An 18,219-nucleotide genomic window follows, 5' to 3' on the forward strand; every position below is an offset into this window, starting at 1 on the left:
GAGAGATCACCTACCTATGTCATTTTGTGTGTGTGTGAGCCTCAACCACCCATTCTCTGATATGTACAGTTATAAACCAATGTTGTAAACATTAGTGCTATTAACCAAGTTTTTCTGGTTCTCTTTGGCATATGGTAGGATTTCACTTCCTGGTCTCTTTGAAGTTGGGTGGGGCCTGTGATTTGTGAGTAATTGCTGTACCCTGGATGTTTGTGTGCCCTCAAAGTTCATCTTAAAGCCCTAATCTCCAATGTGATAGCATTTGGAAGTGGGGTCTTTGGGAGGTAATTGGGTCATGAAGGTAGAGCCTTCAGGAATGGGATTAGTGCCCTTATGGGAAGAGACACACAAAAATAATAAAGAATAAAGTAAAGATAACCAGGAGGAGGAGGAGGAGGAGGAGGAGGAGGAAATAAGAGACACAAGAGAGATGCATCTTGGCTAGCACCTTAATCACGGACTTCCCAGTGAGAAATAAATTCCTGTTAAGACACACAGTCCATGGTATTTTGTTATAGCAGCCCAAGCTGATAAGACAGTGGCAGTGACATGTCACTTTTAAACCAGAGCACTTAGTTACCAATGGGAGACTCTCTGGAGCTTTCTCTTTCCTTCAGGCTGAGTCCACGCATGATCAAAATCAATGGAGACCCTTGCCAACTCGTGACAGACACGAAGCATGAATGAGATATAAATATTTGTTATTTTAAGCCACTGAGATTTGAGGATTGTTACTCCAGCAAATCCTGGCCTATCCTGATTGATACACCCAGGCGTAGCATGGGCCTTGCTTCTATACAGAGGTGGCATCAGGGATGTTAATCTTAGAGGAGCCATCTGCCCAACTGTAGTACCCCTTTTAGGTTATTTTGTGGCTTCATCTAATCATCTAACTGGGAAGGACTTGTGCCCCCTCAGCCCTGTAACAATTGGAGTCCTGAAAGGTAACCTGTAAGTTGATACCATTCCTTTCCAGAAACCTTCCAATCTTGTCTCTTCCAGACCAAAGATACCCTGAACTACAATACAGAATTTGGGAAACAAAAATTTGAGGGCTATCGAGAGTCATGATTTCTTCAGTGACTATTCTGCTCCTAACAGATCCTGTACCTTTGGTCAAAGGGTGGCCACCTGACCCAAAGTGGGCTAATCAGAATTTTCCCCCAGAATTTTTATACTCATACAGGATACAAGCTATAAACATAGAAGCCCAGATCTGTTTAAAGCATTTTTCCCCGCCTCATGTAGAAAATCCAATGGGAGCAGGTAGAAAAGGAAACATTCCAAGAGGAGCAGCAATGAGAAATAGAGAAGTGGAAATCTACAGATAGAGCAAGCTAATGGTATTTGTGTTCCTTTATCCAGTCATCACCGAAGCTACCTCCTTCTCTGCCATTGACACATTTTTGGTTCTTGAGTCAATGAATGTACTCGTCCACCCCCACTGCTTATTCACCTTCAACTAGTTGTAGTTGATCCACTTACAACTAAGTCTTGATTAAATAAAGTGGTTTAAGCAACTCTCTTCCTTTTTCTTCTTATATTAATGTGATTTCCCAACTCTTTTATATCATGACACACTTGTGATGACATTCGTATGACACCTGGGGGCAAACTATGGGGTGTGTTTATGAGACTCACTGACAACATCCATTACTTTTTCATGTCATATAATTATAAGAAAAATAAAAACAAAATGTTAAAGAAAATATTAAACATGTATGTCAAACTTATACATAACATATTTTCAAAAATGTTTAATGAAAAACATGAGCTTCCTTCCTTCAATATAATTTTTTAAATCAGGTGTTGTGCTTGAAGTGATTGTACACCATTCCCTATCAAGATTTTGGTGATGAGTCTTTGAATTCTTCGTGGTCCCCACTGACGAGAAACTTTGTTGCCAGAAGTAGATGATAAAGACAATTTAAACCTGAGGCGCCTGGCTGGCTCAGCCCATAGAGTATGTGATTCTAGATCCCGGGGTTGAGTCCCATGTCGGGCATAGAGATTACTTAAAAGATTTAAAAAAAAATGTTTTTTAATCTTTATTTACTTTTGAGAGAGAGAGAGCAAGCAGGGAGGGACACAGAGAGAGGGGGGCACAGAACCTGAATCAGGCTCCAGCTCTGAGCTGTCAGCACAGAGCCTGACGCGGGGCTCGAACTCACAAGCTGTGAGATCATGACCTGAGCCGAAGTTGGACGCCCAACCGACTGAGCCACCTAGGCGCCCCTAAAAATTTTTTTTAAATAAAAATTTTTAAATGTATTTGAGAGAGAGAGAGAGAACACGCATGCATGCATGCGATGGGGAGGGGCAGAGGGAGAGAGAATCTCAAGCAGGCTCCGAGCTCAGCACGGAGCCTGATGTGAGGCTCGATCTCATGACCCTGGAATCATGACCTGAGCCAAAATCAAGAGTTGGATGCTCAACCAACTGAGCCACCCAGGCACCTCTAAAAAAAGACGATTTAAACCTCGTTTGACAATAATTCCAAAATTTATAAGAGTTGAAGTATATTTGAAGAGTCATTTTCTGTTATTGACAAATACTATGATGAAATATCTTTTGATAACACAAATGGATTTCAAATCTAGTCAAACTTTCTCATGTCAAGCCTACTGATATTTTGAAATAGTGATGCTACAATCTGCAGAACGCACATGTAGTCACCATGTGGCTAACATGGGTGCAACTCAAAGGGCATAGGAAACGGATTCTAAGTATGGGACATGTGAAGATGCAGACTTGAGCCTGGTACCCGGAGCTGCACCCCGTACCCAGCAGTTTCCCATCTCACTCTCTCCCCTGGTCTCCCTCAAAGCGATGTCCTGGTGGTGGAGAACCTCCTCGATACGCTCAGCATGAAGCAGTGGAACAGTGAGTGTGGGAAGCGCCCTTCGTGCTGGCTGCCTGTGAAGACTGCAGGGAAAATTCCAGATTCTGCTCTACAGGGTCTGTCTTCTGAAGAAAAAACAAAGCATCTCAGCTGCTAGCAGCTGGTGGCAACTGGCCTGGGGGCTCTGGTTCCCCTAAGCTCTGCCTGATTGTCCCAAACACTGAGAAGATCAATACTTTGCCCACTTCTAATCCACGGACAGCACTCCAGTGTGTCAGGGCCCATCATTTGGGGAGCTCTGCTTTATCTATTAACGCTTTCACTCGAATTCTATAAGGAGATGGCAGGAAGTCTCGCCGTTGTAGGCCCTCAGAAGGGGGATGCCTCGCTGGCACTCTCACTCACTCTCTCTCAACCTCTCTCTCTCTCTCAAGTCTCCCCAGTATTTGTTCTACAGCCCGTCCAGCATTCCCACCCTCTTCCTTGGGAAACTATACTCGTCTCCTCAAGGGGAAGAGTTCCAGCGTGTTTTGATTTCTTCACGTGAGTGCAGATGGAGGCTTGCTGCTACCCAGGTCTGCCGGGCTCTGAGGCAGAGACCTATGCGTGAGGTGACCTGCCCACAGCTGAGTATAACGTGCCTCCCGTTACTACCCCCGATATCTAGAGAAACTTCTGTGCCAGTGCATGCCTCAACCACCATGCCACCCAGGATGGGGTTGGGCTGCTGGACTCCTAGCAATGCTGTGTTTTAGCAACAGTGGCAACAGCTGAAGAAAACATCTCCTGGTGGACTGAGCGGGCTTCCAGCTTTCTTTTCTCAAGGCAACAGAAGCCAGTACTGCCCCTTTGAAATGAGTGCACACTCTTGAGATTTCACAGAACTCTTGTGAAGGGGGCACCCTGGAGAGTGAAGAAACATATTCTAGTAATAGGTAAGATGAGAGGCTAGGGATAACTTAATTAGAAAAGTAATAGAAATTTAATTATTTTACTTCAAGCTAGAGAAGCGGTATGTATATACATATATATGTATATATATATATATTGCATTATATATATATATACACATATATATATTGCATTATATATATATATATACATATATATGTATATATATATATATATATATATATATATATTACACTTTAAATGTGTTCTTTTTCAAAACATAATTGCCTTAAGCTATTATTGGCTTCTAGCACAACTGGTCTTAAGAGAGATGTGATGACACATTAAAGGAGTGGAACAAGCGGGCTGCCCTCTCTGTTAATCATGCCTGTTGTGGACTTGAAGTCTCCCCACAATCCTCACTTTCTTCAGGGCAACTAATCCCTGTTCTGTCAGCTTCTTTAATCCTGGGTGTCCTTGGAAGAGTAGAGCTAAACTTGTGCATTTTCATATTTGTTAGTCATTCACATTTATAGGATTTAACCTACCAGTTGATCACTCAGCTTATTGAAGTGCTCCCTCCCCTGGCTGGCCCCCCCGGGGAGCATGAAGAAAAGAGCCAAGTAGAAAGGAATGTTGGAACCAGAGTCAAGGTCCAGGGAGTTGTCTTCTTTTCTTCTCCCTGGAATTATGAATACCATGCAGGTCACGAAATTGCTACCTGGGTTAACAGCCAAGTCTCTGCCCTCAGCTGGGCTGGTAGATCAGCTCGCCAATCTTGCTATTTGTTTCTTGTTACCTCTCCTCCTCTTCTTGTTACCTTTCTTGTTACCTCTTCCTCCTCTAGGCCCGCCTAAGCAATTAGGGCGCTTCCCTCCACAGCACCACCACTCCATCTACTTCTGTGTCTTTGCCACTGTACTGAAAACCCAACGAGGTCGGATCCTACGTCAGCCTTGTTTTTCACTGTACTTCCATCACCTGGCACAGGGTCTGCCTGGCATAGAGTCAGCATTCAATAAATATGCGTTGCGTGAATTGAACCAAACTATTTGCTTTTGTAACCTGAGCAAATGTATTCCTTTCTCAAATCCTTGGTCTTCCTATGTGTAAAATGACGGCTATGGGCTATTCTCCAAGGTCCTTTTCAGTTCTTGACACGTCATGGTTTGCTTTCCTCAAACCTCAGTCTCACTCACTGATAACTTCACCTTCCATTTTGATAGTACCAATTGTCCAGAGGGAGCTCTTGCAGCATATTATTTCAAAATTATTTTGCATAAACACCCTTTCTCCCTTCTATCACCTCTTGTTTCAAGGAAGAGAACTTTCTCCTCTCATCCAAAGCCCACTCCTCCATAGTCTCCACCCCACCCTACCTTTCTTCTCTGGGATCTCACTTTCATCTGTTCGTTCAACAGACATTTGTTGAGCATCTACTATGTGCCAGACACCATACTAGTCACTGAGGATAGAACTGTAAGTGTCTGATCTCTACTTTCAAAGAGCTTAAAGTCTTCCCCTATCGTATCTCTGTAAGTGTTCTCAAATCTTTACCTTCAGCCTGGATACTTTCCCAAAGCTGCTAACTCTGATATTCCAAATTTCTTTTGGGACCCTCCATATGGACATCCTACCAACCTCTCGTATCACAGGGAACATATCCCAAAATAAACTCTTCTCCCCCAAACTGTTTTCTCTTCTTGTGGATATTCTTACTTTGGTCAGTTTTTCTATCATGATCTGAGTCATGCAGACTTGAAGCCTGAATTATAGTTGCCTTCCTTCTTTTTGCTATCTGTGATAGGCAAATAATGGCTCCCCACAAGATATCCACATCCTAATCCCTGCAACCCATGCCCTTGTATGGCAAAGGGACTTTGCAGATGTGATTAAGATACTGAAATAAGATAACTCAACACCGAAACAAATCCCATTAAAATTGGGCAGAAGAGGGGCACCTATATGGCTCAGTCGGTTGAGCATCTGACCCTTGATTTTGGCTCAGGTCATGATCTCATAGTCTGTGCATGGAGCCTGCTTGGGCTTCTCTCTCTCTGCCCCTCCCCTACTCGCACACATGGTCATGTGCACTCTATCCCTCAAAATAAATAAATAAACATGAAAAAAACTGAGCAGAAGACATGAATAAATGTTTTCCCAAAGATGACATACACGTAGCCAACAGACACATGAAAAGACACTCAACATCACTCATCATCAGGGCAATGCAAATCAAAACCACAATGAGTTATCATCTCACACCTGTCAGAATGGCTAAAATCAAAAACACAAGAAAGAGCAAGTGTTGGTGAGGATGTGGAGAAAGGGGAACACCTGTGGGCTGCTGGTGGGAAGGCAAACTGGTGCAGCCACTGGAAAACAATATGGATGTTTCTCAAGAAATTCAAACTAGAATTACCATATGATCCAGTAATTCCACTACTGGGTACTTACCCAAAGAATACGATAACACTAATCCAAAAAGGTACATGCACCCCTATGTTTACTGCAGCATTATTTACAATAAGGCAAGCTATGGAAAGAACCCAAATGCCTATCCATAGATGAATAGATAAAGAAGAGGTAAAAGAAAAAAAAGAAGAAGATGTGGTATAGATATACAATGGAATAATACTCAGCCATAAGAAAGGACAAAATCTTGTCATTTGCAGCAACATGGATGGAGCTAGAAGTATCATGCTAAGTGAAATAAGTCAGACAGAGAAAGACAAATACCATATGATTTCACTCATATGTGGAATTTATGAAACAAAGCAAATGAACAAAGAAAAAAGAAACAAAAAACAGACTCTTCAGTACGGAGAACAAACTGGTAGTTGCCAGAGGGGAGGAGGGTGGGGGATGGGTGAAATAGTTGAAGGGAATTAAGAAGACATTTATTGTGATGAGCACTGAGTAATGAATAGAATTACTGAATCACTATATTGTACACCTGAAATTCATATAACACTGTATGTTAATTTTACTTGAACAAAAAGCATCTAAAAAGAAAAAAAAAAATCCTTCCCCAATGCACAGCCTACTTTTTTGTGGTTTGATCATATATATATATTTGATATTCAAATATAGGTAGCTAATGGGTTTTACAAATAGTTTTCAAAAGAACCTTATTCTTTTTTTAATAACTTTTAAAAAGGTTTATTTAAGTAATCTCTACACTCAACATGGGGCTCGAACTCATGATCCCGAGATCGTGAGTCGCATGCTCTTCCGACTGAGTCAGCCAGGTGCCCCAAAAGAACTTTATTCTTTAAAAATATTAATCAAGCCTGATATTTAATGAAAAAAAGTGTTGCTATTCTTTTCTATTTCATGAAGGTATGGAGCCCTTGGATGACGGTGTCTGTAACACGAGTAAGTTGTTTATTAGTTGTCCTCACAAGAAAGTTGAGAAAATTAACAATTGAATGCTTATAAACTTTTTTTCTTGATTGAAAAAAACAAGAATCTTGAAATAGGAAGATTATCCTGGATTATGTGGTTGAGTCTGATATAATCATAAGTGTCCTTAAGAGACAGGCTGAGGGAGATTTAACATGGAAGAGGAGAGGGCATTGTGACCACGGAGGCAGAGACTGGGGTGACACAGACACAAGGCAAGGAATGCCAGCAGCCACCAGAAGTGGAAAGAGACAAGGAACAGATTCTCCTCTGGAATCTCCAGAAAGAACCAGCCCTGCCCATGCCTTGATTTATGTAAGATTCGTTTTGGACGTCTGGCCTCCAGAACTGTAAGAGACTACATTTCCGTTGTTTCCACCCACTGAATTGGTGGCACTTTGTTACAGCCACCATAGGAAATGAATACACCCTCCTACCTCAAATCAGCTGCTAGTTTACCTCCACCTGTCTCCCAAATCCATCCCCCCCCCCATCTCCACCACCAGTGCCCTCATTCCCATTCTCATTATCTTTACCCCACGTGACTAAAAAAGCTTTCTAGTGAGTCTCCATTTCTTCAGTCTCACCTCTTCCAATTCATCTACTGGAGTGACTGTCCTAAAAACAGTGTGGATCCTCCCTGGTATTTCAGACCTTCCACGGGCTGGCCATAAGCCTCTGCGCGAACACATCCAGAGCTGAAGAGCTTCCTGGTTTATGATGTATGACTCAGGATTGCAATTATTAGTTGACTCAGGTTGTTTGAGAATTATTCCTATAACTTCGATTAGGCCTATGTCTACCCATCATGCCGCTCCTGATTCCCAGCCTCTACCTCTGTCCTCTCTGGGCAGTTAACTTGGCTAGGCTGAACTACATTCCCCAGAATTTCCTTTCCTGTTTCCCATGATGGTGAGCCACAGGAGAGATTCTTGTGCGAGGTCTGAAAGGCAGAAATGAGGCAGCAGCCATGTTGTAGCTCATACATGTTGCCGGTCCGTTAACTCACCTCGTTCGCGTGAGGCGATGGCTCCCCTGCTCCTGGATCTCCCTTCGGCTTCTCCAAGTCCTGCGACGGTTGTGTGTGGCTAGCAGCACACCATATTACCAAAGTCAGAGGCAACAAGAACTGACATGAGTTTTGGTCTACCCTTGGCTCTAGCGTGTGCTTGCGGGTTTCAGCATGTCTTTGTTCTTCTGCACCATACGCTCATCTTCCCTTGCCTGCCCTGTGGACTTCAAGCTGTAACATCAGACGCAAAGACAATAGCCTTATGGGCATGCAGAGCCTACTTTACCAGCTCCCACAATTCTGCCAATTGCACGCTCAGTTCCAGACCACTGCAATAAAGTGAATTATCACAATAAAGAGTTGAATGGGTTTTTTGGTTTCCCAGTGTATACAAAAGTTATGTTTACGCTATATTGTAGTCTGTTAAGTGTGCAATAGCGTTAGGTCTAAGAAAACAATGTACATACCTTAGTTGAAAAATACTTGATGGCTAAAAAATGCTAACCTTTATCTGAGCTTTCATAATCACCGTAACAAATATAAGTTTTTTTTAAGTTTGTTTATTTTTGAGAGAGAGAAAGTGTGAGTCAGGGAGGGGCAGAGATAGGGAAGAGAGAGAGTCCCAAGCAGGCTCCAAGCTGTCAGCGTAGAGCCTGATGCGGGGCCCAAACCCACAAACCATGGGATCATGACTTGAGCCAAAGTCGGACGCTTAACCGACTGAGCCACCCGGGTGCCCCCAAAAAACTTTGAAATATTGCCAGAATTATCAAAACGGGACATGGAGACATGAAGTGAGCAAACTCTGTTGGAAGAATGGCGCCAATAGATTGCTCCATGCAGGGTTGCCACAAACCTTCAATTTATAAAAGAAAAGCAGTATCTGCAAAGCACAATAAAGTGAAGCCCACTTCACTTTATTTTCAATAAAACGAGGTCTGCCTATAATGTCACATCTCTGTAACAAACCTATATAGCATATATAGACAGGCTCTGAGAAGTTAATGCAACTCCTAGTGGTCCTGCTTCTTCCCTGACTCATGCACTCCTCCGGTTGGGACCATTTACTGGAGAATCATCCAGTCGCTCAGCTACAACCTCAGCTCTGTCCCAGGCTCTAAGGATGTACCCTGACCACAGGCCAGAGGGAAGTCAGTGGTTGTAGCTGGTCTTCTGAGACTCTTCCTCAGTCAGGTCACTTCTGTTGCCAAGCCGACTCTGAGCTCAGGTTCTCGGGTCACCCACCCACCTTCGTGTTTAAGGAGGTGGGGGCGAGTGATTGGCAGTACAAGGGGATCATGAAAGGTGCGGGGGAAGCGGGTGCTGGGTGGACAAAGGGGAGATGTTCACCGCAAGCCTGCCAGCTTAGCTTGTCCCCAGTACCTTCAGCTCCACCAAGAAGTTCACTTTTCCTCAATTATTTCCATCCCATCACAGGAGGCCTAGCAAATTCCCTACTGTATAGCCCTTCACAGTGGACCATGTGAAGGTCTTTGTGGACCATGTTTGCCACACTCTCAAGGTATGAATTATTCTGTCTTTTGGAATAGTGTAGAACAAGTCAATTTCTCTTCTATATAGCATTCCTTTCAAGCGTTTAAAACAAGCCTTAGACTCTACTTGGCCTCTTCCCTCCCCTCAACCTTGGAGTCATCTCTTTTTCAGGCTAAACATACTTCCCACTGCCTTCAGCCCTTCCATGTTCCACTTGAGTCATCTTTTTGAGAGTAGGAACTGTACCTTAAGGTCTGGCACGAAGTAGGTGCGTAGTAATTGACTCATTCACACGGTTTTACACTAATGACTCTCCCGGTCAGTCTTCTGGATGCAGTCAGATTGGCATTGGCTTCAATCGTGCACAGACTGGTGCAGAAGATTGGGGGGGTGATCACTTCTTTGGATGCACTGCTTATCTGAGTTCAGTGTGGTGAGCTCAGACCACATTTGGGAATGTGGTAGCAGTTGTTCCATGATGGCCTTTGGGTTCACTTCTACCCCAAGCCTCACAGACACCACAAAGTCCAGAGGCTTGTTCAACTGAGTTTTCTTGAAGCTGCTTGGGGGAGGGGGTGGATGCATTGGCAACAAACAAGTTGTAGCTGTGGAGTAGAATTCAAAGCCCCCATGGGCACGTCTGCACTGCTATGCTACCCGGGAATGTTAATTATAGAGAAATAAGGACCGATGAGCAAAAAGAAGAGAAGAAAGACCCATGATTCCACTCTCCAGAGGCAACCACTGTTAACACCGCACACCGGAGTTTGTATCCTTCCAAGTCAACATTGTGACCCTTCCAGTGCTTTGGGGCTTTGGCCAAGTTTTCAACTTCTCCTGGCTTCAATTTCCTCATCTGAAAAACAGATGCTAATGCCAATCTAGCAGAGATGTTGTGAAAATCTGATGAGATAATTTATGTAAAGCACCTAATGCATAGTTACTCTTAACTTTGTGGCTATTAATCGTTTTATTAGTTCATTCCAATTCCAAATAACAGCCTTAACCACTGATCTGATGTTCCTTGTGATGCTTTTCTTCCTCAAAAAAAAAAAAAAAAAAAAAAAAAGAATGGGACTATAGCTCTAACAAAATTGGCCACAAGTTGATGATTATTGAGAATGTGGGTTCATTGTGCTCTTCTCTCTACTTCTGTATATGTGTAAATTTTCCATACCAAGGAGTTTTTAAAAGACAAAAAAAAAGTAAAGTCCTGAATGCAGCCATCGCCTCACTCTTATTACCAAGTCATTTCGTATAGTTTAGGAGCCAGCAGGAAGAAACTTTGCAAGTTGGGGCTGGCAGGTGTGAACTGGGGCCCATAGCTAAGGGTATTTCTAAATGTAACAGTGTGGTCACAGGCACTAATTTTGGATTGCATGGTTTGTGCATATTGAGGTGAATGAGTGACCATTCCCCTAAGGGTCATAAAGCCTATGACAAGTAGTTGAAGTGATATAGAAGTCTGCATCGAGAGGCTAATGTGGTGGTGACGTGACAATATCTTCGAGTAGTTCTTGCCATGGAGACCGGTATCGCCCAGTTGAAGGCCTGCTACCTCCCTTCCATCCGGTGAATTTCTCCCTATCAGCTCTGAGGGCCATCGTTAACTTTTCGGGAATTTTGTGAGCCAGACGATGTCCCACTGGTAGCTCGGAATAGGCAGGCCATGGTAGGAGTATTTATTTGATGAGAATAAGTAAACGCCACAACTCAGATTTTTTGTCGTTGTCGCTGTTCTGAAGAGCTGGTTGTTAAACGTGTACCGGGGCACCACTGACCATACCATGTCAGGAAATTCTTCTTTCGCTCAGATTGGCCAAAGTTGGATTCTGCTACCCCCTCCCTAGCTTTCTCCATGTAAAACCATTGGTGACAAAGGACACCTTGAAGAGAGAGAACAGCCTGTTACTGCTGCTGCTGCTAAGCGCTGAACACGGCATGGGACTCTTTTAAAGTCAAGGACTCCACAGATACCGATAAAGTACTTAATTTCCTCTTCTGATTGTCACACAGCTTTTGGGGGAATTCTAAGTGACAGGCACCAGCACTGGAGACCTCACGGGAGGCAAAACTGCCACAGCCTCTTTCTGAACACCTCCGACTCAATACACTCCATGGTCTATAACATTCACTCAGATGGAGAACACCATGAGCTGCAACTGATCTCTGGCATGTTTCTCACCTTTAGTGGTTCATTGATTGCAATGTCATTTCAGGTTTTCTCTCTGGTTTGGGAATCCAATCTTCCTACCGCATTAAGGATACTTGGGTCGTATATGTGACTGTCACTAACTGGCTGTCAACGTGGGCAAATCTCCTCTCTTGAGGTTGCAATCTGTAAGTTTACTCGTGTCTCTGGCATCCTCTAACTATGCTTGTTGTTGCCAGAGAAATGGGACCACCACTGATTCCCCACGCCAATCTGCTTTAGTGTTGTTTAAACACTTATCTTAAATAAGGTTTAAAATCAGATGATTCTTTTAGTGAGATGGATTCACTCCTGTTGTAAAGGTTCAAGTAACATAGAGTTACATATAGTAAAATGTGAGAGTTCTTTATTCCTTCCCCATTCCCCCTTTCTTCTTCTAGAAGTAGCTATGGTTATTAGTTTGTATGTTTCCATCCGGTTCTTTTAAAATGCACTCACAAGGGCGCCTGGGTGGCTCAGTCAGTTGAGCGTCTGACTCTCGGTTTTGGCTGGGGTCGTGATCTCACGGTTCGTGGGACTGAGTCCCAGGCCAGGCTCTGCACTGACAGTGCTGAGCCTGCTTGAGATTCTCTTTCTCCTTCTCTCTCTGCCCCTTCCCCGTTTGTTTATCTCTCAAAATAAATAAATACCCTTTAAAAAAAAAAACAACCATACCCTGGTACCCTTCCCCATTCCCAAGCTTGGCAGAGGCCTTGAAGACAACAGGCCACACTCCTCATACAAGCACCCAGTAGGGAAGGAGTAGAACAGACTTTATTCTTAAAGGATTGTGGCTAATTTTTGGACCTGTCTGACATCCCCCAGGAGGATTAGCTCAAAGGACTTGCCTTTATTTTACCTAACTTGGAACTCCCTCAGAGCTGAGGTGGGGCTATTTGCTGAAAATACTGAAAGGTAAATGTTTTAACTGCTGCTTACCTGGGGCGATAGATAACAGTAGTGGCAAATAGAAAACTGAAAAGCTTGGGAGGAGAGGCTGGAAAATGAATTGCTTTGGGGGAAAAGGACTTCCAAAAAGCTCCTATAGATTCCGGGGAATCTATAAGGTGACTGCGTATAGCTGAGATGGTGTGCATGCCCAGGAAAGCCCTGAGAAGGCCATGAGCTCTTCCGTATGGCTCACGTGGAGTCCTTATGTGAGCAGGTAGTGAAGGCCCAGGCAGAGCTGTTAACTACCTAAGTGTTGATGGCATACCACAACACAACCCCTCAGCAAAAACTCAGGGACTGGGATTTGTTGTTGTCATTCCAGGCATCAAAGGGATTCTCTGTTAAATCACTGGCTGATCACTGAGTGTATGGAACGAGGAATTCAGTGGCAACAAGGAATATAGACCCTACAACATTAATTCAGAAAAGTCACGGAAGAAGGAAAGGAACAACCCTCCTCAAACTCTTCCAAAATATAAAACAGTAGGGAACACTTCTTAATTCCTTCAATGAGGCTGGTATTACTCTGATAGCAAAGCCAGACAAAGACCCTCAGAAAAGAAAAGTACAGACCAATATCTCTTAGGCATATAGATGCAAAAATCATCAACAAAATACTAACAAACTGAATCTTGCAGCATATTAAAAGGATTATATACCATGACCATGTGGAATCTATGCAAGGTATGCAAAGGTGGTTTTAACATATAAAAAATTATACGATGTCATACACCATATTGGAGAATATTCTTTAATTAATATTCTTATATTAATAGAATGAAGGGTAAAACCCCACAAATTCATCTCAGATGATACAGTAAAAGCATTTGACAAAATCCAATATCCTTTCATAAGAAAAACACTCAGAAAACAAAGGATAACAAGGAACTTTCTTAATATGATAAAATGTATAAGTATTCAATGAAAAACCCATAGCCAACATCATAGTTAATAGTGAAAGATTGAAAACTTGCTCCTAAAATCAGACAGAAGACAAGAATGTTTGCTTTCTCCATCGCTATTCAACATTGTACTGGAAGTTCTAGCCAAAACTATAGGCAAGAAAAAAGTCACCCAAATTGGAAAGGAATAAGTAAAAGTATTCTTATTTGTAGATGACATGATCTTATATGTGGTAACCTTGAAGAATCCACAAAGTAATTATTAGAGCTAATAAATTTCAGCAAATTTTCAGAGTACAAGAACAATGTACAAAACTCAACTTTACTTCTATATACTAGCAATGAATGATCTGAAAATAAAATTAAGAAAACAATTCCACTTACAATAGGATCAAAAAAATACTTAGGAATAAATTTAACCAAGGAGGTTCAAGACGTACTGGAAACTAAAAAAGGTGGCTGAATTTAAAGAAGACCTCATAAAAAGACATCCGTTGTTTATGGACTATTAAATCTTTCGATTTAATATTGTTAGGATAGCAATGCTACCCAGAGTGATTTACAGGTTCAATGCAATCTCTATCAGAATCCCAATGGCATTTTTTTTTTTTTTTGCAGAAATAGAGAAATCAGTCCTAAAATTTGTATGGAATTACAAGGGACTCCAAATGGCCAAAACAATCTTGAAAAAGAAGACCAATATTGGAGGACTTACATGTTCTGATTTTAAAACTTAATACAAAGCTACTGTAATCATAGCAATGTGGTACTGGCATAAAAATACACATACAGACCAAAGAAATAGAATTGAAAATCCAGAAATAAACCCGTACATTATGGGCAATTGATTTTTGACAAGTGAACAAAGACCATTCAATGGGAAATAAATTGTCTTCAATAAATAGTGCTGGGACAACTGGACATCCACACACAAAAGGATGAAGTTGGACCTCTCTACCTTATATCATATACAAAAATTGACTTCAAATGGATCAAAGAACTGAATGTAAGAGCTATAAAACTTTTAGAAAGAAACATAGGTGTAGATCTTTGTGACCTTGAATTAGGCAATGATTATTTAAACATGGTACCAAAAGCACAAACAATGAAAGGAAAAAAATAGATAAATTGGACTTCATAAAAATTAAAAACTTTCATGCTTCAATGGATACAATCAAGGAAGTGAAAAGACAACCAGTAGAAGGAGAGAAAATATTTGGAAATCATGTATCTGTTGAGGGTCTACTATCCAGAATATATAAAAACTCTTGAGGGGCACCTGGGTGGCTCAGTTGGTTGTCTGTTGGTTTTGGCTCAGGTCATGATCTCATAGTTCATGGGTTCAAGCCCCGCATCAGGCTCTGCACTGACAACATGGAGCCTGCTTGGGATTCTGTCTCCCTCTCTCTGCCTCTCCACTGCTCGTGCTCTGTCTCTCGCTCTCAAAAATAAACATTAAAAAAAAACCTCTTGCAACTCAACAACAAAAAGAACAGTCCAATTAAAATGAGCAAAGGAATTGACGTTTTCCAAAGAATATATACAAATGGCCAATCAGCACATAAACAGATGCTAAACATCATTAGTTACTGGGAGAATGGAAATCAAAAGCACAATGAGATACTACTTCATATCCACTAGGATGGCTATAATAAACAACGACAATAGAAAACAACAAGATGTAGCAACGATGTGGAGAAATAGGAACCCTCAAACACTGTTGGTGGGAATGTAAAATGGTGCAGCTTCTCTTAAAAACAGTTTGTCAGTTCTTCAGTAAATTAAACATAGAATTGCCAGATGACCCAGCAATTCTATTTTTAGGTACATGTATATTTAGGAGAATTAGAAAAATATGTTCACATAAAAACTTTTATACAAATAGCAGCATTATTCATGGTACCTGAAAAGTGGAAACAACTCGAATGCCCATCAAGTTATGAATGGATAAAAAATGTGGTATATCCATACACTGAAATATTATTCAGCCATAAAAATTAAAGATGTACTGATACATGATACAGTGTGGGTGAACCTTAAAAATATTATGCTAAGTGAAAGTAGCCAGACACATGAAGTCACATATGATTCCATTTACATGAAATGTCCAGAATAGGTAAATTCATAGATTTATGTAGATTTTAGATTTATGTAGAATGTAGACTAATGGGTACCAGGGGCTTAAGGGAGGAGGGAATGTGAATGACTGCTTAATAGCTTACTTACTTAATAGCTTACTTTTGAGGATGATGAAATGTTCTGAAATTTATATAGTGGTGATGGTGGCAAAACATTGTGAATGTGTTGAAAACCCTTTAATAAAATGAATTGCCTGTTTATATCCTTTGTTTATATTTCTGTTGTATAATTGGTGTTTTATTGATTTGTGGAAACTCTTTATATTTGGTGCCTATTAATTCTTCGTTTTATATGCTGCAAATATTTTCTCCCAGCCTGTTACTCATCTATCAAATTTGTGTTATCTTTTGCTGTACAGAATTTGAAAATTTTTACATAGTATGATTGTGAACCATTTCCATTATGGCTTCTGAGTTTGAAACTTAAGATATTTTCCATTCCCAAACTGTAAAAATGTTTTCAACATTTCCTTCTAATGCCGTTGAGCTATTTTTTAAATGTAGGTTTCAAAAGAGTCTGGAATTTTTATGTTTGGCATAAAGTGGATTTTAACTTTATTTTTTCCAAATGGCTTCATACAATTCATTGAATAATTCATGCTTTCCTCACTAATTTGAAGTGTTCCCTGTACCTATTTTGATAATAACATTGAAAATGTAGTAGTCTTCCACACATAGGTCTTTCAGATATTCCGATGTAACAATTGATGGTCAGTGTAGTTTATTTGAATTATAGACACACAAAAATAATATTTACACCTATGCAGTTAGTTTAACCATTTATCACCACAAGGCATTTTTGTATCTCTTAAATTATTTGCTTGTCTTAACAGTTTTTTATGGTGGATGTATTTGTCTGCTTGGACTGCCAAAACAAAATACCATAGACTTCATGGTTTAAACAACAGAAGTTTGTTTTATCACAGTTATGGAGACTGGAAATCCAAGATCAAGGTGCCAGTGAGGTTGCCAGCTGGTATGGACTCTTCCTTTGGGTTGCAGATGGCTACCTTCTCGATGTGTGCTCACATGGCCTTTCCTTGATGTGTGTGCATGGAGAGAGAGAAAGAGAGGGGTGGGGAAGGAGAGACTCTGGTGTCTCTTCTTTTTTTTGTTGTTGTTGTTTATTTATTGTTGAGAGTGAGAGAGAAAGAGAGCAAGGGAGGGGCAAAGAGAAAGGGAGAGACAGAGAATCCAAAGCAGGCTCTGCACTGTCAGTGTGGAGCCCAATGTGGAGTTCAAACCCATGAACCATGAGATCATGACCTGAGCTGAAACCAAGAGTTGGAAGCTTAACCCACTGAGCCACCCATGTGCCCCTCTGGTGCCTCTTCTTCTAAGGACACTAATCCTATCAGATCAAGGCCCCACTCTTATAACCTTATTTAACCTTAATTACTTCCTTAGAGACTCTATTTCCAAATACAGCCAATGTGGGTTAGACTTCAACAAATGAATTTGTAGGATGCAAACATTCCATCTATAATATTCCAGTCCTGGTCCCCCCCCCCCCCCCCAAATGCATGTCCTTTTCACATACAAAGCACATTCATTCCACCCCAACAGTGCCAAAGTCTGAGCTTATTCCAGCATCAACTCTAAAGTCAAAAGTCCAAAGTCTCATCCAAATTTCATCTAAATCAGATATGGGTAAGACTGGAGGTATGATTCATCCGGAAGCTAAGTCCTCTCCAGCTGTGAACCTGTGAAACCAGACAAGTTATGTGCTTCCAAAATACATCAGTGGGACAGGCATAGGATAGACATTCCCATTCCGAAAGGGAGAAATCAGAAGGAAACAAAGAGTGACATGTCTATTATGCTAAGAGAAATCAGTCAGTCAGAGAAAGACAAATACCATATGATTTCACTCATACGTGGAATCCAAGAAACAAAACAAACGAATGTGTGAGAAAAAAAGAGAGGCAAACCATAAAACAGACTCTTAACTATAGAGGACAAACTGAGGGTTGCTGGAGGGGAGGTGGGCAAGGGGATGGGTTAAATGGGTGATGGGCATTAAGGAAGGCACTTGTGGTGAGGACTGGGTGTTGTATGTAAGTGATGAATCAATAAATTCTACCCCTGAAACTAATATTGCACCATATGTTAACTAAATGGAATTTATTTATTCATTTATTTAATTTTTTGGAGAGAGAGAGGGTAAGAGGGGCAGAGGGGGTGGAGAGAAAGAGAGAGAGAGAAAATATCCCAAGTGGGCTCAACGCAGAGCAGGATCCCATGACCCTGGGATCATGACCTGAGCTGAAATCAGGAGTCAGGTGCTTAACCATCTGGGCCACCCAGGCGCCACCCCTCCCCCCCATTTTTTGCCTTATGGACAGGGTGTGAATTTTCCAAATCTTCAAGTTCTGCTTCCTTTTCGCTTAACA

This window comes from Panthera uncia, chromosome X (assembly GCF_023721935.1).
Source record: "Panthera uncia isolate 11264 chromosome X, Puncia_PCG_1.0, whole genome shotgun sequence".
NCBI lineage: Eukaryota > Metazoa > Chordata > Mammalia > Carnivora > Felidae > Panthera > Panthera uncia.